At 39.4% G+C, this 25,359-nt stretch overlaps 1 protein-coding gene across 1 annotated transcript in view; it reads left to right on the forward strand.

Annotated features, from left to right (window-relative positions):
- The window catches only part of TGFBR2 (transforming growth factor beta receptor 2), a 131,715-nt gene that overhangs the window by 52,198 nt on the left and 54,158 nt on the right, over positions 1 to 25,359 (forward strand). The gene's annotated exons all lie outside the window — the stretch shown is intronic.

A 25,359-nucleotide genomic window follows, 5' to 3' on the forward strand; every position in this document is an offset into this window, starting at 1 on the left:
CGCTCTACAGTCTATTTGGCAGTACTTGGGTTCCTTATTTGATTTCCACCAAGGACATTGTCAGCATGGGATTTGTATGTTCACTATTGCTGCTTGGGATTCCACAAAGTGGTTTGTCTTTCTCCCACAATCAAAGTAGTTTAATTGACTTTCTCAAAAAGTGATCTAGAGAGAGTAGATTGTAAGCTCAATGGAAGCAGGAAGAAAAATGAATGGCGTAGTGTTCTATGAAAAGTGCAGTTGCAAAATCTGTCAGCTTTAAAATGAGTTTTATGGACTGGAATTCCTGTCTAAAAGTTAAACAACAACAGTTTTTGCATTTGTTTTTTTTACAGTAGACTGTAGCTAATAGCTATCTTGAGTATGTTCTCAATTATTTTTTGGAAGCATGGTATTTCTTGCTGATATGCCCCCCCCCCCCCCCATGCTACTATAAAAATGCAGCCCATGTGATTTTAACCTGAATGAGTTTAGCATGAATTTTACAAGTAAGCATAGTGAGACAGCAGTTGGTGAAGGTGAATGAGACATTGAGCAGCTATTTTATGTGATTCTGCATGAATAGTTAGCTAGATCAACAAACAAGCCCATGTGTGTGGGGGTGGCAGGAAGCACACACTGCCAGGTATCCATTCTGTGGCACCCATCCCAGGCTTTTGCCCGATTCCACTTTTTCCACCCACTGCAAGTTACCAGATATAAGGGAATGATTCTCTTAGAATTTTGTTATTTCCCATAGTTTTATAACAATCATGTTATAAAGCAGTCACCTAAAACACAACTTTACTTGCAGTTGTTCTTTAAAGTTTCCCTCTTACTGTCCTCCCCCTCCAAAGATCTTCACTGTGTGACCCTGCCTAGCCCCATACAGCCTTTGCAGCAAGGCTGCTTCCTGCATCTACAGCAAAAGTTGAATTTTAGCCTTTATTGCTCTTGCACACTGCTGACTGCCTGAAAGCTTTAACAAATAAATATGAATATGTAATATTTTATATTTACATTAGCACATTAAAGAAAAAAAATGTATTCATTGTACTGACCATACCAAATCAGTAATCAAATATAATTATAAAATAATACCGTATTTATTGGCGTATAACATGTGCCGACGTATAACACGCACCCCAAGTTTAGGAGGGAAGTTTAAGGAAAAAAACATTTAAATGCCCATCAATGCAGCCTTATCAGTGTCCATCTGCAGCCTTGTCAGTGTCATTTGCAGCCTTGTCATGCAGCCTTGTCAGTGTCATTTGCAGCCTTGTCATGCAGCCTTGTCAGTGTCTTTTTCAGCTTTGCCATTTAAAAATGGTGCCTCAGAGATGCAGAACCGGATGTCCTGCTTTCGGCCATTCTCGGCGGATTTCGGCCGCTCACTGCAGCTTTTGGCCGCTCTTGGATGTTCTCATCGGCTTTCGGCCGCCAAGATCGTCCGACAGTGGCTTAAAGCCGCAGTGAACGGCCGAAAACCGCCCACAAGCTTACAGTCGGCGGCGGGATCGGCATATAACATGCACCCACGATTTCCCACTGATTTTAAGGGGAAAAGGGTGTGTGTTATACGCCGATAAATATGGTAATTGTATATAATTATACAATAAAATAATAATTATATAAATATTCTAATAAGCGTGGGTTACTAATACTTAAAATAAATATGTGTTAATTGCACTCTTCAATTTTTCTTTATTCTTCTTCCAGGGGACACACAAGGACATACTGTATGTGCTGCCCTGAATGCAGGCAGTGTACACAGTGTACAGATAGACACAATGATGTTGAGATCAGGGCTCTGTGGAGGTCAAACCATCTCTTGTAGGATCCCTTGTTCTTCTTTACACAGAAGCATAGGTATGCACAGGGGGTATGCCAAATGTGCCTGGGCACACCCTAATCCAGGGGTTGGCAACCCGTCGATCACAATCTACTTATCGATCGTGGGCAGGTGATGGATGGACCATAATCCTTCCTGGCCAACTCCTGGAACCTGCACAGTAGGGGAGGCGTTTACTGTATCTGATCTGTATTGTCATGCTGCAACCACTGAAAGTCTGCTTCTCCTCCTCTTCCTCCCGCCAGCATTCAGTAGCTGGAAGAGGAAAATACAGTGGATCGGAACCAGTAAATGCCACTCCCACCGGGGGGAGTACCTGTTCTTCTTTTTTTTTTTATTAATAGCAATCACTCACCATGCTCATTCATAACTGAAGAATAGTAAACTGTTTGCGAATGAACAGGAAGCCGCTCAGCAAAGAGCACTTCCCATTCATTCACTGTCCAGTGCAGCTGAGGCTCCAGAGAAAGAGACTGGGAAATCTCTAACCTCAGTCATTTTCTACATCTCAAAAGTGAGACATCATGGATCTCTTTAGACCCCTGATATGTCATAAAAGCTTCCCAATGGGGCTTCTAAAATTTTTTAAAATAATACAATTATAGAAAACTACTAGCACCATCCACTGCTCTACTGACTGACACCATCTACTCCTCTCATGGCACAGTTCACTGCCCCACTAACACTGCCTCCCAGCTTTTATTACATTTTAAAATGTTTGTTTACATAAATTTTATATAGACTGAATATATTTATGTGCATTTGAGCTTTGGGGTGCACACCCTAATACAATAGGCTGTGCACACTTATGCACTGCAGATAGTTCTTAATGACATCGGATGTATTTTTGGGGTCCTTGTCCTACTGCAGAATACATTTGGGGCCAATCGCATGCCTTCCTGTCATGTGATGTGGCATGATGGATAAGTATCTGCAAGTAATTCTCAGCATTGAGGACACCATTGATCCTGAATAAATCTCCACTTCCCTTTGCTGAAATGGAGCTCCAAACTTGCAAGGAACATCCACTGTGCTTCACTGTTGCCTGCAGACTTGCATTGCATTTTGTGAATTTATCATAAAAAACAAATAAAATATATATCTTTGAAAGCAATTCTTTACAACATTTCTTCAAACCCCAGCACAGCACCATACAGTTTTTGGAGTTGTAAATTGTAGTTGTAACTTCTCCTAAATTGAACTCAAATAGCCAAGTATAGAAAGATATATATGTTACATAAACTAATTCTGTTTTCTTAATCATCCATTACACACACAGGATCCTAGTTTTGGACCATGGCTCACAGCTACTTTCAGGTGATTAGACACTAGCAAACGCAGCTGTAAGGGAAGCCCTGGTATTACTCTTCCCACTCCAAGCAAGGCTCAGTTTATTTGCCATTGTCTTTAAATGAATGGATGTCTTCCCTCTGCGCTAAGAATAGAAAACCCCTACGTTTTGTTATTTTTTTCTGTGCTATTTTTTGCATACATACTCTCTGTTACTCTGGAGGAGACATTCTACCTGTTGCTCCACTATTGCTATGTGGATTATACAAGCCATTATTTGAGCCTAAAGTCTGAAGGATAAGGTTCCCCTTTCATGCTAAGGTGCACTCTACCAGATCTGTTATTGCTTTACCAGCCTTACAGCTTATAAGCATCAGACACCTGTTTCCCCACATTTGTAAGACTACTACCTGGTCTTCAGTTCACACATTTGTTACGTTTTACCAGGTGGATGTTCAGCCCCCTCTGGTGCCACTTTCAGACATATGATGCATCTGCTCTTTGAGTTTTTGAGCCCTTCTTTGACCTGTTGTTGCATGGACCTGTGGGCATTTGCTTTGTTGTCCACCACTCAATTTGGAAAGATAATCTATCACTTCCTTTTGAGGCTACAGGATAGCAAGTGAAGGCAAATGATCCTAATTAAACAAATAAAACACATAATGACAACAGTTTTAATGATACCCTACTCCCAGTGTTTCTCAACTCCAGTCCTCAAGGTGCCCCAACAGGTCATGTTTTCAGGATTTCCATTATTTTGCACAGGTGATTTGATTAGTTTCATTGCCTTAGTAATTACCACAGCCATTTCATCTGAGGGAAATCCAGAAAACATGACCTGTTGGGGCGCCTTGAGGACTGGAGCTGAAACACTACTCTACTCCATCCAAAGTGAGCAAAACAAAACAAGTTTTGCTTTTGGTAATTGAGAAATATAAATAATAAAAAAATGGTAAATAGTAAAAAAATAAATATGGGAAAAAAATGTAATAAAAGATGAAATTACATCATTAGATGTAAACATTAATTAAATTAATTAAATAGATAATGTATAAAGAAAGATGATGGAACACTAATAAAGATTTATATATATATATATATATATATATATATATATATATATATATATATATATATATATATAATTTTTTTTTTAAATCACAGCTGGATTACTAACATTAAAAATACTAAACTCATTTTCGCAATAATACAATATATGTATAATTAGACACATAATGAGTCTAATTATACAATGTAAGTAATATTACTTACCTTTTGTAAAGTGCAGGTTCGAAGGTGAATTGTCTTTGTGCCCTCCTTTGTCTTACTACCTTGTGTGCTGTTGTATCAATGGCAAATTCACCTGCATGCCCACATTTAAAACGGAGATTTGAGACACACCCTCATCACGTGAACGGCGTCACTCTGTTCCTGGATCTCACAAAATTCCGGCATGACGGCGTTCCGCACTGAATCTTGGGAAGGCTGAGAGTAAGCTCCCAGGAAACTTTGCTGAGCCGAGGAAAGGGTATAAACACGCCTACTCCCATGGGAGGACAGACCGGAAGCCGAAATAAAAATTACAGTAATTACGGCGCTATAATTTTAATGGGTTAAGATTTATTGAAAAATTTTGGTGAAACACCGCTTTAATAGTCCAATGCCTCATTTCCTAATTCCTTTCATAGAGTAAAAAAATAAAATTATTTTACCCATGAATGTTGTTTCTTTATTATTCTAAACTGTGCAGCAAAATATTTTAGATTAGAGAAGTGCAACAAAAATATCCTTTATTTTGTTAGCCATGAGATTCCATTCTCCACACAGATCCTACAAACTAAAAAAATAAATAAACTTCTTTGAAAGTATTCCTCAGGTCCTTTGAAAATCTAATATCCCATACTTTATTGAGAAATATAGGCTGTTTAATGTGGCATTACTTTTTGTACTCCTTTCTAAATTATATTGAAAAGCATTTCTATTCTTTCATGAAACCTTTTTTTTTAGGCTGCATTCACACCTGAGTGTTTTCAGCTCATAAAATGCTCAAAAGTTTCAAATGCCCATCAAGCAAAATCATATTCATTTGAATGGCCCCAGTTCACATCTCAGCATTCTGTTGCATGAAGCTCAAAAAAATAAACGAGCGGCAGATTACAGGCATTTTTCTGCTTTTTCCATTGGTGACCTTTTGATCTGTACAAAATCGCGGCAAAAAAACGCGGTAAAAATGCGACTTTCTGACTGAAAACAAAACTCAGGTGTGAATGCAGCCTTGGTAAATGTATTTATTACATATAATATTATTTGAACATGTAATATCTCAGTACTTTCATATTATTATTTATTTAACATTTTATAAAACTAAGTTAAAGTGAAAGCTCGCAATTGTTCAAACTCTCCAGGTTTAACCACTTATGTTGTTTTACATCACTACTTTGATCAGGAATATCATTGTTATGGCAACAGCTAGCTGCCATAACACCGGTATCCTCTTCTTCAGCGGGCAGTCCACTTTCAGATAAAAGTGGTCTCTGCAGCGGATTTGCCGCGAGGGTCCGGCGTGCTCCGGTACCCTCCGGCGCTTACCAGAACCGTCGGTAGCAGCGGAGGCGATTGGATCCTTCTTCCTGTTAGGCATGGAGACGAGTGAGGGGAAGATAACCCCCACCTGTCTCCATACCACTGCAGGGCGGAAGCGACATCAAAATGTCACTTCCCCCAAAGCTCTTAAGGGGACTTTTTTTTTTCAAATGATATTTAATTTATTTTTTATTGCATTTTAGAGTATGAGATCTGAGGTCTGATGCTTACATTCCCTGTAATAGGAATAAAAGTGACATTTTTATTTTTATTTTTTTAAAGAACAGTGTAAAAATAAGAGGTAAAATAAATAAGAAAAAAAAAGTAAACGCGCCCCGTCCCACTGAGCTCGCACGCAGAAGCAAACTCATACCTGAGTAGCGCCCGCATATGAAAATGGTGTTCAAACCACACATGTGATATATCGCCACGATCGTTAGAGAAATAATTCTCATTCTAGACCTCCTCTGTGACTCAAAACATGCAACCTGTAGAATTTTTTAAACGTCGCCTGTGGAAATATTTAAGAGTAAAAGTTTGTCACCATTCCACGAGTGGGCGCAATTTTGAAGCATGACATGTTGGGTATCAATTTACTCAGCATAACATTATCTTTTACAGTAAAAAAAATGGACCAACTTTACTGTTTATTATCTGATTTTGTAAGACCGCTGCGCAAATATGGTGTGACATAAAGTATTGCAACGACCGATATTTTATTCTCTATGGTGTTAGAAAAAAAAATTATAAAATATTTTCAACTTGTAAATACCAAATATCAGAAAGAGGCTCGGTCCTTAAGTGGTTAATGATATACATGGCAAGGATTTTTTACCAAACTGTATTGCACATTCTTATTTGATTATTTTCTGTAGATATAGAGCTAGGCTTGTGCCAGTGTCTCTGCTGAAAATAAGTGCTAAGTTGCCTACTATAATTACATTTAAAATGCTAGTGTTGTATTAGGCATTAATACCTCACTGGGATCCATGTAGATATGCAGCATCATTGGCAAGTGAATAACCAGAAAGAAACATTCACTTCAGTAGATCTATGATTTTTATGGGAATGCCTGAAAATTGTACATCAAGAGATTTGCAGACTTCTAAGAAAAGCAGGAAAGAGATTACGATTACTGCCAATCTGTATTAACATGAGACATTCTCAGCATGAATTCAAAGGGTAATTTTACCAACACTAAGGATTCTGTAACTTGGTGAAAGATGGATAAACAGCTGCAGGTATGACTCCTAGGGTTACCTGAACATACCTGAAACAGCCTCCAAAAACTTCCTGTCATGGTATGACATAACTTCTCACACGAACTACAAATTTTCACCAGATTTCCTCCAGATTTGCACACATTGCTATGAGTTACTTGATTAACCACTTGCTGACCGCTGTCAGCATATATACATCAGCAGAATGGCATGGCTGGGCAAAGTAACGTACCGTACGCTACTTTGAAATGGCAGAGCGCACGCCTGCTGCGAGCTTCGTGACGGTGCCTGCAGGACCCGCAGACTCGATTGCCGCAGGGATACCCGCAATCGTGTCACGGAGCTCAAGAACGGGGAGATGCCAATGTAAGCAGCAGCTCCCCATTCTGCCTAATGACAGGGCACTGATCGTCTGCTCCCTGTCATTGGGAGCAGCGGTCAGTGTCCAGGTCACACAAGCCCATCCGCCAGCCAGTTAGAAACACTCCCCTAGGACACACTTAACCCCTGCCCGCCCCATAGTGGTTAACCCCTTCACTGCCAGTGACATTTTTTACAGCAATCAATGCAATTTTAAAGCATTGATCTCTGTATTAATGCCAATGGTCCCAAAAATGTGTCAAAATTGTCTGATGTGTCCGCCATAATGTCCCAGTCATGATAAAAATTGCTAATCGCCACCACTACTAGTACAATTTTTTTTATAAAAATGCCATAAAACTATCCCCTATTTTGTAGACGCTATAACTTTTGCGCAAACCAATCAATAAACTCTTATTGCATTTTTTTTTTTACCAAAAATATGTAAAAGAATACGTATCGACCCAAACTGAGGAAAAAAATGTATTTTTATATATTTTTGGGGGATATTTATTATAGCAAAAAGTTAAAAATAATGTGTTTTTTTCAAAATTGACGCTATTTTTTGGTTTATAGCGCAAAAAATTAAAACGGCAGGGGTGATCAAATACCACCAAAAGAAAGCTTGGGTGGGTAAAAAAAGACGCCATTTTTTTTGGGAGCCACGTCGTACGATTGTCAGTTAAAGCGACGCAGTGCCGAATCGTAAAAAGTGCTCTGGTCAGGAAGGGGGTAAATCCTTCCGGGGCTGAAGTGGTTAAAGTGAAACACAAGCCAATGTTTTTTTTTGTTTGTTAGGTTTAAACAGAGTGGATTTTGGGTTAGAACATTTGTCCTATTTTAATTCTGTCCCTTTCTCCATTGGAGAGATTTCCTTTCATTTCCACCTTAGTGCCTACATGCAAAATGGTGGAAACCTTTACTAATGAAGACACAACGGGCTGAGATTTGAAACATGTATGGACAGGCTAAATCAGGGATATGCAATTAGCGGACCTCCAGTTGTTGCAAAACTACAAGTGCCATCATGCCTCTGCCTCTGGGTGTCATGCTTGTGGCTGCCAGGGTCTTGCTATGCCTCATGGGAATTGTAGTTCTACAACAGCTGGAGGTCCGCTAATTGCATATCCCTGGGCTAAATGTACCCACGTTGATTGATCAATCAACTTGGTAATACCTGCTTGCCGGATTTTACATTTGATTATCACTAGTGGCTGTTATAGCTGCTAGCAATAATTACTGTGTTCTCCTGGCGGGGGCTGCGCGGGAGGGATTCCCCTGTCAACACTTTCTGGTTGCAGGACAAAAATTAGCTTTGTCTATGGCTGGTCTGATTTCAAAAGAGACTCAAACAGTTCTCCTTTCTAAAAACATTTTTGCCTGGAACCCTACGTCTATTCTGTTTATGGGAATGTTATATTCTACTTGTTAATGTTTTTGGGGAGGGAAGTCTGTTCTTGTTTTCAGACCACAAAACAGGTACAGTTTACCATAGGGGTGCATGTATTTATCTGCACATAACTGAGGCCTTAGATACGGGGAAGGAATCTGCTTGAGAATCAGATACAGGACCTCAAGTAGACAGGTATATGAAAATATCATTAGATTGTGGACAGAGTGTGACCGTTTAGCAGCCTATGAAGTTGATTTGCTAAAGGGAAATAGGTTATTTTTCTTTGCAAAGACTACCCAATCACTTACAAGGAAAATTTAAAAAAAAAACGTTTTTTTTCGTGAACATAATTGGATGCAGAACACCTCATTGACTAAGCTCTGGTAAAAGTGTTCTGGCAAAGTACAACTATCCTTGCAAGGTGAACGGTCTATTTTCCTTTTGTAAATCATCCACAATGTCTGTGTCTGCTGGTAATTTAGACTTGCGGTTTTCACTGAAGGTATCTCTGCTTATGCATTTCTTCCATTATATGCTCTATCTGCCCAGAATTTAGAAAGGTTCAGTTCCTGTATGTCACATTATTGGGAGAAATGACATTACCTGCAGCTAAGAACTAGCTGTTAAAAGTGTGATATCTTTGATGAATAAGTTACATAAATGAACTCGGGTCATCGGCATGAAGATGCGCTATTATATGCCATGCATAACTGATAATACTCTTGAAAACTGTAAACTCAGATGCGTGAGCTAGTACATTGCCTAATGATTTTTGATCACACACATTTAAAAAGCACTTTGCAAATAATGTATGTTTATGCTTGTACCACATATAGATTAAAATAAAATATCAATGAATAAAGTTTTTTTTCACAAAGGGGCACAGGGGATATTCATGGCTCCCGCTATAAACAAAATCATGATATAACAAATAAATGGCTACCTTAATGTTGTCACTTGTTTTAGTGATGTATAAAATAATATATTTGAAAACTCAATGTGTTTATGTGGTTTGAAATGGCTCTTTTTATGGTACAGTGTGTTTAAATGCCATGTAAAATGGCATTAATGTGTCATATAAAGCAGTGTTTATTTGTAGACGAACAGTGTGTTTAGTGCAGTTTAGATGCTCATTCTCCAGCAGTTATGTGGTGCCATTTATACATTCTTAGCGAAGCGTGCTGCCAATAAAAAATGCTACTGGTGTGATTGGAAGAGGGAAAATGAATCCTTAGATGTGCATTAGCATTACACATTTCCCTGTAAATGTTAAGGAATGCATAGGGCACCATAAAAATTGATTGAGTCTTTTAAATAATATACTTTTTTATATATTAATTTATTAACTTTTGAAAAATAGCAACCAAAACAGAACTAGCAGTATATTTTTTCTTGCCTCAACTAACGCCTACGTGACCTGATATTGAGCATCAGTACTGCAACATTTCTTTCACATGCGGGATACTCAGTGAGCACTTTTAGGTCCAAAGAGACAAATTGGGGGGGGGGGGGGGGGGGCATATTAAAGCAGTAGTAAACCACTGCAATTAAAAAAAAAAATAACCCCTGCAAAATAATAGCATAATGTGCTAGTATGCATCACATGAATGGAATAAGCATGTGCTAGTATGCACCCAATAAAATACTTAGAACAAAGCCCTCTAACAGTGTGTTGTCAGCAGCTACAAAGTGTAGCTGCTGACTTTTAATCATCAGACATTGGTTTGTCCCACGAACCAGCGATGCGAGTGCAGGAAGCCTCGCTCCTCTCCCACTCCTATCCGGGGCTAAAGCTAAAAATGTTTTTTAACCCTAATGCATTCCTTGCATTAAGGTAAAAAATGCCATCTTCTTGACGCTGCCAAAGCATGTATTCCTTTTAACTGTAAATCTCCACACTCACCGACCAATGCCCTCTGGCTTTTTGTCTTCTATTTCTCTATCTGTCTGCCGATGGCTACAATTTCCTGCTCTTTCTGACTAATAAGGAAAATTGAAACACATTTAAAGGAGGCGATATTCATGGAATATTTTTATATTCTAGTACTTTGTATATGGGCCTATTCACAGAAAGATGCATATGCCATGTTCTGTCTAGTGGATATATAGACCAAGACTACATTTTTGCAACCTGGACTCTTGTGACACACACATCTAATGATATACTGTGTTATACTATGTTTATGTATCTTCATTGAGCTGATTCTTGTCTTTTAAATAAATAAAAGATTTGAAAAAAAAAGAAAAAATAAAACCTTTTAGATTTCTCTGTCCTCCAGCTTCCCTGTGTGAAGGTGAAGAGAGGGGAGAATAGATCCAGTATGGTGCATGCCTGTATCTCTTCTTTCCTCTTTTCCTCTTTTCCTCTTTTCCTCTTTACACAGGGACTCAAACAGTAGCATATTGGCTCCTGCTGTTGTCAATCACATGCAGTGAGGAGGAAGTGGGGGCAGGGCTAAGCCCCAATGTGTGCCTATGGAGCACAGTTAGGGAGCGAGCAGTAGCAGTGTGCCCCCATATCAAACAGCTTACTATGGGGACACAAGAAGAAGAGGAAGATTGCTGGCAGGGGACCCGAGAAGAGGAGGATCGGGGCCACTCTGTGCAGTCTCATTGTACAATGCAGGTAAGTATAACATGTTTATTATTTTAATTGAAGAAAAAATTAACCTTTAGTAACACTTTAATGGAAGTCATTCTCCCATGTGACAAGAGCTGACAGTAGAGTGCTCCTATCGCTACTCCCATGTTTAACACATTTTCATCTTTCAAGAATCTACTATAGTACAGACTGCTAACTGATCTAGCCCCCCCCCCCCCCTTATGCTGGCAGTCTCTTTTATATCTATATCAGTCTTTTCTCTAAGGGTCTATGCATACTGGCTTAAAAATTGCAGCTTCTACAGGAGTTTTGTGTTTTGCTAGTAGAAGCAGTTCAATGTTATCCTATGTGTCCACACACATTAGGACGTTTAGAGGTATTATAAGCTCAGCGGTTAGAGGCAGGAAAAGAAAAACCCTTCTGGTATGTGTTTTTGATTGGAGCTTTCTGGCAGAAAAAAACACTCCTATACACGCCTGAACATTGTACAAAAACTCTCTAAATCAGCGTGTTTTTAAGCACAGTGTGCATGGAGCTTTAGTCGTCAGCTGGAGTAACCAGTGCTCCAAGAAAATTACAACAGATTCCTTTAGTTGTCTAGAAAGGCTAAAATGAAAGTGGGCAAATTCTTGTAGAGGGTACTGGACTGGCAGCTCTTGGTTGCTAAACGGAGGCTCGAAGTCTCAGATGCCACATTCCAAAATCTTTACAGCAGTTATTTAAAGCTCTCAGACAAAATACCACTTCACCACCAGTGTAAAAGCCCAAATTCAGCTTAAGCATAAAACATATATAAGTAGTCCCCATCAACTCTTCAAAAAATGTAAAGCAGCTGTGGCTTCTTGTAAGCCCAGGGTAGTAAAAAGAATGCTACAAAGAGCAGGGCCACTTCATTACATGGCACCACTACCTGCACTCTCTTCTGACCCCAAAGATGACATGTACAATTAAATTAACCTTAAACCAATACATCTATACAACAAACATAAAATTATTTTAAAAGCACATATACATACCACACAACATAGCTTTAAATCGATACACATAAATATGATATTAAGGATTAACGTCCCATGCATTCATTACTACCTTTTCTGATGTTTTGGCTATTTTTTTTAACATTCTTTAAATGGCTGCCTGTACAGGTGTATAGAGCAATCTATTCATGGTGGTTGCTGTAGATTTTCCCTTGAACAGTGAATAGATGTATCCTAGGTGTGATTCATATGTTGTAGTAGGAAACATTTTTTAGATTCTTCATGTTGATTACGGTAGTTAGACTAAACATCTGGGGCTGACTGCTCCGTTCTCTTCTCTAGCACTGAACTCTGTTATGTTAGGCATGATGCCAGAATTTTGTGCAAACATTGGAGAAATTAGTGGCTCAATCAGAATTACCTTTTTTCAAAATGCAGGTGAGAATAAAAAAGAACATTATGTTCCAATTATTCTCACTTTTTTTCAATGTATTTCCAATCCTGCCTTGATTGTGAAGCCAGATTTGATTTCACACACAACGCTTAGATGTTTGTAAGTTTTATGCACATACTGTAGTTTCCAATCATTTTTGGATTAGTTGGTTGTTTTGTAGAAACAATTCTCTAGGGCCTTGTCAGAAATAAGACATCGTATTCCACCCTCTGTAGTTTAAAATTACATTCTAGACATTTTTTTTTCTGTTTTGGAAGGTTTAATAAGGTTATCTGTCAGGTTTTTAGTTCTGTTCCTAATGGGAAAGATTCCTGTCTAAGTGCTGCCTCCCCAGTGCTACCAACTGCGCTGCATACATTTTATCAGAAATCGCAAGGTAAATAGCTTTTTTTTTTTATATCTATTAGGCCGGGTTCACACTTGTATGACAAACGCTCTGACATTGGGAGCTCATGTCGCATGACGTGTGAAAATAATGTTTCCCTATGAGAGCCGTTTTAACTGGTCCGACTTTGAAAATGCTCCTACTGTTACTTTGGTCTGACTTTGATCTTACTTCATCCCATTGAATATCACTGAAGTCGGATCAAAGTTGTATCGTCGTCTTAACTGATCTGACTTTGGCATGCAACTTTGGCATGCTCTAATGACCTTGAAGGGGAACTCCATGCCAAATTTTAAAATAAAAACCAGCATGGGTTCCCCCTCCCAAGAGCATACCAGGCCCTTCGGTCTGGTATGGATTTTAAGGAGACCTCCACTCCGAAAAAACTGCATGGGGGTCCCACCATGTAATGGGGTCAAGAGCCTCTTCCCGACAACCCCTGACTGTTGGTTGTCCGTTTCTGCAGGCGGGGAGCTTATTAGAATCTGGAACCCCCTTTCACAAGAGGGCCCCCAGATTCCGCCCCCCCCCACCCTATGTGAATGAGTATGGTGTACATTGATTGTACCCCTACCCATTCACCTTAAAAAAGTGTCAAAAATAAAACACATTACAAATGTTTTTAAAGTAATTTATTAAAGCAGCTCCGGTGTCTCTTCTGATTTCTTCTCCCCTCTCCGGCTCTTCTGCCTCCTCTGCTGATGTCTTCTGCCTCTGTCGGTTATTCTCCCCTCTCTGAGTCTTCTAGCCCTCTCTGCTTTTTCTCCCTCTGTCCGCTGTCTTCTACCTTTTCTGGGTCTTCTCCACTATTTTCTTGCTCTTTTGCCAGGTCTTCTCCACTGTATTTGGCCTCTGTTCTTCCGAAGTTGACTCGATGCTCTCTAAGCTCCCTGCCCTCAGACCCAACAACCAACAGCCAGTGTTGTCAGGAAGAGGCCCTTGTCCCCATTAACATGGGGGCAAAGTGCTTTGGGGTGGGGGGGCGCAGGGCCCCGCTGCCCCAATGCACCCAACCTCCTTGTTGGTTGGGGGGGGGTGCTCGCTCGTCCCCACCCCCTAACCTTACCTACCGGGCTGTGTGCTCGGATAAGGGTCTGGCATGGATATGGGGGGGGGGGCACGCAGTTTTTTTTTGGCACGGGGATTCTCCTTAAAATCTATACCAGACTGAAGGGCCTGGTATGCTCTTGGAGGACTAACCCATGCCCCTTTTTTTTTTTTTTTTTTTTTTTTTTTTACATTTTGCATAGAGTTCCCCCTAAAGATTCATACTAGACACAGTGCCTGTTATTGTCGGGATCAAAGTCAGATCCCTGTTCATTGAAGTCGGATGCATGTTGGACTTCAAGTCATGTTCATAGTCATACGACTGTCATGTCGTACCCGTGTGAACCCTGCCTTAGAATGTAGGCATGTGACTACAAAGCTCTGTCTCCTCTGTGTAATATAGAGGTCCGACAACAGAGCTGAATCACAGAGAGCAGTGACGTCAACTTTCAATGCTTACCGCCATAGGTGTTGTCTGCAGGGAGAGAGTTCCCTCCCATCAGCCATATGCTTATGCAGAGTAGATAGAGCTTTGTAGTCATGTGACTGCATATGAAAATTAAACCGTGCAAATTTACTTTGCAATTTCTGCTAAAATGTATGCAGGGCTATGGGGAGCACTGGTGAGACAGCATTTAAAAGGAGTATTGTATAGCCTAAATGTCTACTTCAAAATAAATATTTGTCCACAGCTAAATGGTAAAATTGTAGCTGGAATACCACCTTAAAGCCAAAACCAAAAATGTAATATATTGAAGTTTACCAATCATTGGATGTGGTGGCTGCATTTGTTTTCTTATTTTTTTCCCCCCGTTTTCACTAACACACCTTCTGTATTAGAGTGTCCTCACTCTGGATGATGGAGCACAGGGGGCACAGCAGACAACAGCATTGTCTGTCCAGGGGGAAGGATAGTGTTAAATATACTAGCAGATTTAAAAACAGTAACAAACTGAAGCCAAACTCCAGCTAATACTTTCTAAACAGCTACAGCAAACATGTTTTTTTTTCTTTTGGCATAATGGTTTTACATAAACATAAGCTAATTATTGTAAGTAGCCCACAAAATGGTTTGTCTCATCTCAGTAAACCAATACATTTGCAGGAAAGCATGTTCTTTTGAAAAAAACAACAGACATATTAGCCGGTTATCTAAGTAAAAACAAAAAAAGCCTAAAAAACAAACAAAAATAAATAAATAAATGTATCCATCACATCTAAGAAGTAAGCTACAGTACAATATAATAATTGTTTGCTTTTGGGTTTACTAATACATTAATATAGGATACATTTAGTACAGAGCAATCATCATTAAGGTAGTAATATAACATACATAAAATACAAGTATACCAAAAAAAAATAGTATATCAACACAATTCACTTCTACCCAGAAAAGTGAAAAAAAACGAAACATTTCAAAACTAGAAAAAATAAATAAATAAATCCTTAGATCAAATATTTTTGCCACTTCTGTGTACAACGATCACAATAAATAAAAACCAGGTGCTTGTGCAATCTACCACCAGTGCTCTCTAGCAGCTCACCTCCAGCTTTGACTCCTGTTTTACCTGATGATTGATATCTGTTTGTTTATATATATTTTATTTGTCACATTTGGTTGCTCTGATTAATACTGTATTTATTGGCGTATAACACTCACTTTTTCACCATGAAAATCAGGTGCAAATAGCGTGTGCGTGTTATATGCCAATACTTCAATTTTAGCTGCCTCGGAGGGGACAGGGAGGGGGGTGGGATGAGCGCTATCAGATTACATACAGTGAGAATCTCATGTTTACTTGGCGGCCTCTGTAATAGGAAGTCATATCTCCTGGGCCACCATTGGGCCACTGTTCTGTCTATAATAGGAGATTCTCGCTGTATGTAATCTGTCTGTGCTCGTCCCACCCTCCTCCTTCCTGTCCCCTCTAAGCTGCAGTTGGGCATTGATCAGGCTGCACTGATGGCAATGGTGAGGCTTCTGCATTGAAGGCAATGGTAAGACTGTATTGATGTGGACTGATGAGGCTGCAGATGGTCATTGATCAAGCTGCATTGATGGCAATGGTGAGGCTGAAGATGGGCACTGACCCTTATTCTGCTTAAAATTTTCCTTATTTAAAATTTTTGTTTTTTCCCCCTGAAACTTCCCTCTTAAAATTAATGTGCATGTTATACGCCAGTAAATACGGTATATACATACTGTAAAACTACGTTAAATAGCCTACATCACATTTATGCAGCACTAGCATTACGCCGATTTATGCTGCAGCTTTCATATTAGCTTTGGAAGTGGAAATCCAGCCACATTTTTTCCGTTTTTGAATTGGAAAGGGCTAGACCATATAGAGGGTTCATATTAATACATGTGTTCTCTTGGGTTTTAGTTAGTATTGAAGGATTTATAGCTGCACTCCAGGCACTCACAAATTTAAATATATGCGTTAATAGCCACAAATAATATAAATCCATCTTGTGTGCAGAAAATGTCTTTACAAACCCAATTATTACTATATACAAGTAGCAGTGACAACTGCACTGGACTAATGATCAAAATTTATGGAAAGGCGCCAAACTAATATAGAATATATAATCAAGTACTTACATATATGATATGAGTACAGAGGCAGAATGATATAATGAAAACTAATATTACATTTGTAAAATTATTCTCATAATTGATCACCACAAAAATATAAACCAATCTAGTCAAAAGTATACAGCATATATTAAAGTGTCAAATGAAGTGACTTTAAATCAAGAAATGCAAAATCAGGAAAAGTTCAGTGCAAAAATGGTCATTAAAAATACAATTATAAGTGACAGTGCTACAAAACTTCTAAGTCCAGTGATGCTGTATTGCTCATGCAGTCCAGGGAAGTGAGTTAAATCCACCAATATTTGCAATGCCTGTTCACCTTAATAAGGAGAATATCAGGCAATGAGTAAAGCACTGATCTCCTTGCACTCTCCCTCATTCCATCAGGTTAATGTTCTGCTCACACATATAAAAGGCAATAAAACCCCTCATGGTGTAATATCAAAGATTCATTTATTAAAAAACAATGTAGTGTCTTACAGTTTGGACATCCAGCACAAATCTGAGGCCAAGTCACACACTAACAGAACGCTGAAATAATCCAAACTTCCGGTGACTTTTATCAAGTCGCGTGTCAGTGACACAACGCGTCGGCAGGAGGCAGGTGACGTCACAGCCAAGACCAGAAGTTCAGATTACTACAGCATAGAGCTGCACAATTAATCGTGGAGAATCGTTATCACGATTCTCTGCCCGCCACGATCGCAGCCCTGGATTCTGACAATTCTGACCATCAAATTGTCAGTATTGTCAGCTGAAAAGAGTACACTGTGCGGTCGACGGTGTCACTGGGAAGCTTGTGTCACTATTGTGGCCGTGGCATGAGGTTACCTGTTACGGAGCGGAGGGGATGCCAGAAAAGAATGTGATTGGTCAGTATGTTTCTTTTTCCTGGGGACTGCGCACCATCACAAGCATGACTGCAGCACTGAGTGGCACTAGCTAAATGTGAGCTGCTGCTATACTGCTTTTTTTTTTTTTTAAGAATCAGCAAATGTTTATTCTCTCCCAATCTCAATCAATCTTTCGCTCTCAATCAATCGCAATCAATCAGTCGCTCTCTCAATAAATAGCTCTCTCAATCAATCGCTCTTTCTCCTAAAAAAAAATGATGTCACTAGAATTGTGAGAGAATCGTGATCTTTTTATTCTAAGCAAAAAAATAGTGATTCTCACTTTGGCCAGAATCGTGCAGCTCTACTACAGCATTCTGTTTGTGTGTGTCTGACTTCCATAATCCAATCATAATCAAGCAAAAATGCTGTTGCTTTACTTTTCTTGCATGTGATCGGGTGCTCTTTGCAAAGTGAAGCTTTATCTCCTTTACTAAGCTCCGGTGCAAACTGTACTTGCAAAAGTGCACAGTCAATTTGCCTTTAACCAGTTAAGCCCCAGACCAATTTGCAGCCGAAGGACCAAGCCCCTTTTTGCGATTCGGCACTGCGGCGCTTTAACTGACAATTGCGCGGTCGTATGACGTGGCTCCCAAACAAAATTAAAAATAAAAATTGTGATGCGCTAATTTCAAACCATAAAATAATCGTAGTAAGCCACAAATATGCAATTAAAAAATACAAAGTGCAACTGTGCATAAATTAGTCAAATAATGCTTCTGTGCATACATAAAAGTGATAGCTAGTGCATAAACCGAAGCATTATTTGACTAATTTATGCACAGTTGCACTTTGTATTTTTTAATTGCATATTTGTGGCTTACTACGATTATTTTATGGTTTGAAATTAGCGCATCACAATTTTTATTTTTATTTTCCAGTAGTGAGAGACAACTCATTTAGTGATTGCTGCTTTTTTCTACTAGTTACTTTCCACTTTTCCATAGAGCGCAGAAGTTTTTAGATATACATCCCAAACAAAATTGGTGTCCTTTTTTTCCCACAAATAGAGCTTTCTTTTGGTGGTATTTGATCACCTCTGCGATTTTCATTTTTTGCGCTATAAACAAAAATAGAGTGACAATTTTGAAAAAAATATTATATTTTTTTACTTTTTGCTATAATAAATATAAAAAAAACAATTTCTCTGTTTAGGGCGATACGTATTCTTGTACATATTTTTGGTAAAAAAATATCGCAATTAGCGATTATTGATTGGTTTGTGCAAACGTTATAGCGTTTACAAAATATAGGGATAGTTTTATAGCATTTTTATTAATATTTTTTTTTTTTACTAGTAATGGCAGCGATCAGAGATTTTTATTGTGACTGCGACATTATGCTCGAAACATCGGACATTTTTGACACATTTTTGGGACCATTGTCATTTATACAGCAATCAGTGCTATTTAAATGCACCGATTCCTGTGTAAATGGCACTGGCAGTGAAGGAGTTAACCATTAGGGGGCAGTGTAGGGGTTATGTATGACGTTATGTATTTTTTTAATTGTAGGGAGCGTGGCCTGGCATGTGACATCACTGACCATCCTTCCCTATAAAAGGGAACAGACGATCAGTGACAGCCACCCAGGGAAGCACGGGAAGAGGTTTGTTTACACAGACCTCTCCTCATTCTTCCGATCGCGAGACACCAGCGGCGATCGGGTCCGCTGGTCCCGGCGGCGGCACGCTCCCGACCCACGGCTGGACACCTAAAGAGTCACGTACAGGTACATGATTGTGTCCAGCCATGCCATTCTGCCGACGTATATCGGCTTACCAAAAAAAGAACTTTTAAATGTATAACAGAGAGGGGAATATGACATTGATAATGATATTTATTAACAGAATGTCTAAAAATGCAAGAGAGAAATACTAATAATTCTAAAGGTTACATAGACTTGCAAGTATGCATACATGTACATTTTTTTAACGTACGTGTTAGAAGAAGATACTTTATCTTTGCTTTAAATTCCCAGTAAACATGTACCTAAGAATTATATAAAATGATTGACAACATTGACAGCAATGAATATTACTTTTAAGAAACTTGTTTGTGATGTGTAGAGATATCTACAAGCAGCAAAATACAGTTCTACAGTTACTTTTGATGTTTTCAATGTAAAAACAACAAAAAAAAAAACCCACAGGCTTCAGGTTACTGTGGTTTGCTGCCAGTGCTGCTAAGCTGTGTTATCCAAACAGTTCAAGAGAAAGTGGCTTTCATAGCGTTCCTGTTTGTAATGTCTCCTGTGCCCCACCTACACAAGTCAGCATGTAGCTGTGCGTCACTCTACACACTGGCAAATTTATAGATATGAGCTGAGTTATTGTCAAAGGAAGAGGGGAAATTTCACCATCTTGCCTTTGTGAAGTCAAGCAATGTTTGGCAGGAGAGAGATATCTGTTCCTATAGCTATGTACTGAAACTTAATTAATAACGTACTCTGAGTACCGCCTCATTCCAGTTTTGTGATCTGGAAAATGAATCATCTGCTTTGTATAGCCTACAAATGTGAAGGCATGGCCAACACAATTCATCACTGTTGCATTAGGAAATGTACTGAAATGTTTTTCTGTGTGATGTAAACACAAACTATATGATTTCCTGTTACCTTCAGTTACTGTCCTTGAGGTGTCTTAGTCTACAGTTCAGTAAACTAAACACAATATAGTGGGCACCGTATATATGTGCGTGTGCATATATATATATATATATATATATATATATATATTGTGCTGTATATATGTAGTGCTACCTCAGAAGGAGCTACTTGATAGTTTTTTTTTTTTTTTTTTTTTTTTCCAATAAAATTTTATTCCAAAAAAAACCTAAATCAGTTACAATAATAGAGATGTCATATATTTCTCCAAGTAACATAAAATGTACATAATGAAAGATCCAAGCCAGTACATATTATAGGCAAGTCACATCCATTTGTCGTCAATTAAAATACAAAAAAAAAAAAAAAAGAAATCTCCAAGCAAAAGGTAGGAAGTGCAGTCAGGGAAGAAGTATTAAACATTTTGAATCAACCATATCAGGATGGACCCAAGGTAGGTGTATCCCAATAGTAATGTAACTGGGGCCAACTCGTGGAGCATGTTTCGGTGGAAGTTCCTACCTAGCCAAGCCGATGGGTACTTATGTTCCATAATAAATCTGCTTAAACATGTAAAAGAGTAGGCTTGGATACCTTAATTTGGGCATCCAGAAAATAACCAATGGGTTGTGGTACATATAAAGGACAGGAGGAGGTGTAGGGGGGGGGGAAGAGTCGGGTTAGTAGATTGGGGGGGAGGGGGGGGTCATGGGAGTGAAAATAAGGAGGGGGGAAACTGAGAAGAGGTAAAGGGGACGAGTAATGTCTCTTCGGTCTCCGCTCTGCAATACGCGAGATCTGCCTATTATTGCTTCTGAAGGGCTAGGGTGGGAAAAGAGCTCTTTGTGAAATCCATTGGTGGAAGATAGGGAGCCAGATGTGATCTCTCAGACCCATCCCTCGGGAAGGGATGGGAGCACCCCGTCACCCAGAGAACAGGGGTAAATACCGGGTCCGTTCTCCCGACGGACGTTCATACCGCATTACGTGGAGTCGCATATTCACGCATCAAGTTCCGATACCTGTCAGTGGTAAGGAAGTGTTTCCAGCAGGCCCAAGTCTTGGAAAATTTAACTGTGGAGTCCCGAGCTATAGCAATGAGCTCCTCCATTTCTGCTATTCTATTAACTTGCTTGAGCCATTCTGAGATTGTTGGAGGGTGAGGTGAAGCCCAGTGCCTGGGAATGCACATTTTGGCTGCATTAAGCAGGGGCAGGACCAGGGTCCTTCAGTAGTGAAGGGTTGGCACATCAGAAAGATGAAACAGGCAGTGAGCTGGGGTGAAGTTAATTGTATATGTCGATATTATTTCTGTGAGTTCTCTGACCTGTGCCCAAAATGGTTGTAATACAGGGCAGTCTCATAATATGTGAAGCAAAGTGCCTGGAGCTTCCGTACATCTCCAACATGTGATAGGGTAGGAAGGGTTATATTTGTGTAAAATTATCGGGGTTCTGTACCAACGCGTCAGGGATTTGTAATTGTTTTCTTGTATGGAGACATTCAGGGAGCCCTTATGTGCAATCGTGTATATATGTTCTCATTGATCTGCCGTTATGTCTAACTGCATTTCTCTTTCCCATGCTTTAGGGGCCTTCCCATCTTTGGCAGATATATTTGCAAATAACATGGCATATGTGTTGGAAATCAAGTGTCGTTGGGGGGTTGACTGAGAGCATAGGCTTTCAAATGGGGATAAGCCTCTGGAAACCTTGGCGTTTTTCGATTTAATGTTTGTAGGAAATGACGAATTTGAAAATAGGACCAATATGGGATAGGAGCTTCAGTGTGGTTGGGGATTAGAGCGAGACGGTCTAGTATTAGATCATTGTGGAAAAAATGATGCGCTAGCATGTCGGAGTGTTGCCATTGCTGAGTTTGGGTTTTTTACCTTGACTTGGTAGACAATCTTGGCCCCTATAACGCACCAGGTTAAACAGATAAAGTTTGCAATGTTATTGACAGCACTAAAATAAATAACCAACTATAACTTAATATCAGGACATAGACACTGGATCGGTTAGTAAAAATGGAACTTAATATATGGTTATTTTACTAATTGAGTTAAACAGCTGCAGCATCATAAATGAGTAAATGGGGAATGTAGGTAACCACAATTTGACGATAGGGTCACTAATTTGTAGCAGGTTGGTGTGGAGTTCTAGGTTGCAGGTGCAATCTATATCTGGTACCTTAAAAAAAAAAACACACAAAGCAATGGCATGAATGAGAGTAGCTATGATTGTGAACAATGCTGTTATAACTTTCCTGTAACCAGAATACAGGAAAGTGCACTCTAGAAATAACTATGCTGAGACCCAGTACTGTAGAAGTCTCCACATGTTTGTTCTAACAGTGCAGATGTCTAATGAAACAGTCAGGTGCCCTAGTTCTTCAGCTGGCTAATGTTGGTGCCCAGTCTTTAGGGTACTGCACATAAATGCAGTCCTGGTAAAATATTTATGTAGTGGTAAAGGTCGCTAGTCAAATGCCTAGTCTCTGTTCACTCAGTTACTACTAGCAGCAACAAGCTCTATGGCAGCAGTGCCCACTCACTGGTCCTGGTGTGGCAATGGCCCCGCTGTTCAGATGCTCTCTGCATCTGCCTGCAATGGCTCCAGTCCTCAGGTATACAGAACTCTGGTCTCTCTGCTGCGAAGGTCTGTGTCTCACCAATAGCTTGGTCCTCATACTATGCACACTTCGATCTGCTCTCTCTGGTACCCACACAGGACCCGGATCTTTGGCCTTACCTTACGATTTTGCTTTGGTTTAATTTATATGCTGCAAAATTAGGATTAATACTTCCCACTACCAAGTTTGGTTTTCAGCAGCTGTCACAGTACAAAAAACAAATCACTGGGAACAAGTAATTATGTCAATAGATAGGGAAACCATTCTTATAAATACAGTTGTGGTTTAAAAACCTAATGAAGAGAGACACAAAGGGATTGATTTTCTAAGGTGAAATAGGCTGTTCATGGACACTGCTGCTGGTAAACGGACATTTAGCAGCAGTTGGAAAACATTTTCAACTGCTCCTGAACCCCCCTCAATGTTATCCTATCAGTACACAGGGTCATTTATAGTTGTTTCTAGTGCAACGTGCACGCCGAACCTCTTCAAAGTGACCGGCTGTGATTGAACACAACCGGTCATGTGGTAAAGAGCCAATTTCAATTGCCTCCGTCCCTGCCGACGGCTCCAGGAAGCAGCGGAGAGCGGCGGGAGAGGGGCCCCTCTCCCGTCGCTAATGAAAGTGATCTCACGGCGAATCCGCTAGCTGCTGCCATAACAACAATATCCCTCTTCAAACAGCTGACAAATAATGACTGCTAGTGGTTCGGAAGTGGTTAAGATGGCGATTCTTGATGACCCATTTCTCTCCCACAAAATTTCTTTAAACGCTTAGCTAGGGCCTTCTTGGCTTTTTTCTGGCACGACAGACATCCTAGGTAATCTTATGATATCCTTTGTCGGGCAAAAATAGATGGAAGACTTGGTCTTCCTGATGTGGCTTTTTGCTATAAGGCCATGGCCCTAGTCCTCATTTTGAACTGGTATCACAATATGTCGTCCAAATTATGGGCTCCCCTTGAGAAAACAATGGTGGCTAGGAACCTGGCAGGAGCCCTGTGGATACCTTCCAAGTCCAGAGGTCTCTCAGACTGGACTTCTCCTTTGACTTGATCGACCCTGAGTGTCTAAGATAGGTTCACTAGGACTAATCATTGTCCCATCCTTACTTTATTTATTCTTTTTCTTATTTTAATTCTCAAGCATGTCTCGTTTCAAAAGGCTTTGACTATACAGGGGGTGTTTTTATATGCTGTATTGTGTTGTTTTCACAGGGGTCTCTGCATGTTACAGAAGAGAGAACAGTTGCAGGGACTCCTGTTTTTATTAATATGTGAAGCCTGTTTTCTACATGTTATGTAGTTCATTGTATGTTTATTCCAGCGAACACTTGTTCTGTTTTATTTTTATTTTTCAGGAAAAGCAATGAAAATGTTATTATACAAAAAAGAAAAATATGTAACTGTGAATAAATTCTGCACTCAGTCTCTAACTGATGCCATTGACACAAGCCCAAAACCCATTGACACAGGGACCCAAACAGCATGCTTTTTGACTCCAAGAGGTAAAGACTGAAAATGTGAAAAAGAGTCAAGAGCACTTCCTGCTGTCTGGATAGGAGAATCAAAAGAATTCATATACTATAACTCATATTTACCTTACTAAACAAAAATAAATTGTATATTTGAGTCCCAATTGTTGGAAATAAACATAATATATAGTAAAGCACATACCGTTAAATGTAATTTTATGTTATATAGATATATAAATCTTATTGGTGTGACTCAATCTTTGCAAGATGTTTTAGAAATATCATAGTGTGCAGCTAAAATACAATAAATACAGATGAATATGCCATATAGGGCTGCAGAATGGCTGGGTAAAAAGTAATAGTAATAACAAATAAAAAAAGACAATAAAACAACCCATGAAAACAAAATAAAAGTAACACTGAATATTTCAACTCTTCTGAAACGTATGAAAATAGATACACCAAATTTTTAGATGACAAATGTCATATTGATAAACTCGAGTGAGCATTATACGTGGTATTTGCAGATATTTTCCCATCTATCTCTAGTCATAGTCTATGCTGTGATTAGAGCTGTTATCACTTTGGGATTCCTACTTCCTGATTTGTTTTGTGTGGTTTGTTTGTTTGTTTAGTTTATCTAGTAGTTTCCCTAGCTAGGTTATTTATCTGTCATATCACATATTTGCAGCTGTCTTCTTCAACAGTAGTTGAATATAGGAGTGCACGTTCCTGTGACCTTCCTTTTGCTCCCACTTTGATGCAGTAACTAACAGGAAACGTGAGCCCTGTATCAAATGTCACCAGAGATTTTACAGTTACATCCGGCTCATTAGTATACATTTTTCGCCTTGCTGACATTTCATTCACTTGCATTTAGAGTTTCTAAATGTCTGTAGAGATCATCAAACTGTAACATTTAGAGCTTAGTGGTAAATATGTATTTTCTCAGATTGTGTTTATATTGTCTTATGGAGCTAATAAATCAGCATTGCATTCACACCACTTAACCC

This window comes from Lithobates pipiens, unplaced genomic scaffold (genome assembly GCF_037356315.1).
Source record: "Lithobates pipiens isolate NorthernLeopardFrog02 unplaced genomic scaffold, aLitPip1_a1.2 Scaffold_19, whole genome shotgun sequence".
NCBI classification, from domain to species: domain Eukaryota; kingdom Metazoa; phylum Chordata; class Amphibia; order Anura; family Ranidae; genus Lithobates; species Lithobates pipiens.